General features: G+C 41.9%; 1 pseudogene; it reads left to right on the top strand.

The window, feature by feature from the left end:
* The window catches only part of LOC101592500, a 5,696-nt pseudogene that overhangs the window by 1,230 nt on the left and 3,399 nt on the right, over nt 1-1,067 (top strand).

The following is a 1,067-nucleotide window of genomic DNA, read 5'->3' as shown; positions in this document are numbered from 1 at the left end:
CAGAGTGATTTTAAGCTTTGTCCTTGACATTGCTGTTCCTGTATTATTTGCTCCAATTTTCTTTTACCTTAAGGATGTAAAAGCATATATATGTTGAAAAATGTAAAAACCAGTATTAGTAATGATAAATTTTGTGTTTGTAAGTTGGACTAGTTCAAAATACATTTTGAATTACATCTTTTCAAAAATCCTGGATAACTAAAAAAAAAAAAACAAAGCAGAGATAGGGCTTTATCCTTTATTGCCCAAAGTAGGGCACTTTGGAAAATGAAAGGAAGCACAATTAGCAATTACATGGGGAAGACAGATATAAAACTGAGCGATGTCAGATAAGCTGGGCCTTGTGCCGAATTCCCTAACAGATAACTCAAGTTTGCTCCCATAGAATATACCAGGCTAAAGAGTCACTTCAGTGACACAGAAGCAGTAAGGTTGCTTGTTGAATAGAACCCATCCAACAAAGTGGTAAGTGTGTGGGGAGGTGGTCCCTGGCAAAATTCCTTGTTCTCGCAGCTTACTAATGGTTCCCTTCACACCGCTATTACAGAACTCATTGTACTCCTTGACACCATGGTTTCCTTGCGTGTCCGTCCCTCTCTTTGCTGCCCACTCTCCTTAGACAAAATTTTAGGGGACAGAGACTATATTGGTTCCACTTATTTCCCCAGAGTCCATTGTAGTACGATAGGTAGGAAATACTCAAAATGTTTTAGTTGAATAGATGTTGCATGGGACTATACTGCAGGATTACAGAAGATTTCATTAATAAGGAAACATACAATAGAGAAAGAAAAGTGAGATAGCTCCATTAAGAATGTCTTTAAATATCAAAATGTAAAAACAGGTGAGATGACTGAGGGCTGCGGGATCCTGAACAGACCCAGAGAGCAGGCCAGCGGGTGAGTGAGACGACCCAGGGCCTGGCGGGATCCTGATTAGACCCAGAGAATAGGCCCGGTGAGTGAGTGAGACGACTGAGGCCACAGGATCCTGAATAGACCCAGAGTGCAGGCCCAGCACAGAACCCTTCAGCAGAACTCCCTGCAAAGAGGCTAGAGGCAAGACCC

The sequence above is a fragment of the Octodon degus genome, unplaced genomic scaffold, assembly GCF_000260255.1.
Source record: "Octodon degus isolate 3935 unplaced genomic scaffold, OctDeg1.0 scaffold00176, whole genome shotgun sequence".
Classification (NCBI taxonomy): domain Eukaryota; kingdom Metazoa; phylum Chordata; class Mammalia; order Rodentia; family Octodontidae; genus Octodon; species Octodon degus.
This window is presented reverse-complemented; position numbering and strand designations above follow the sequence as displayed.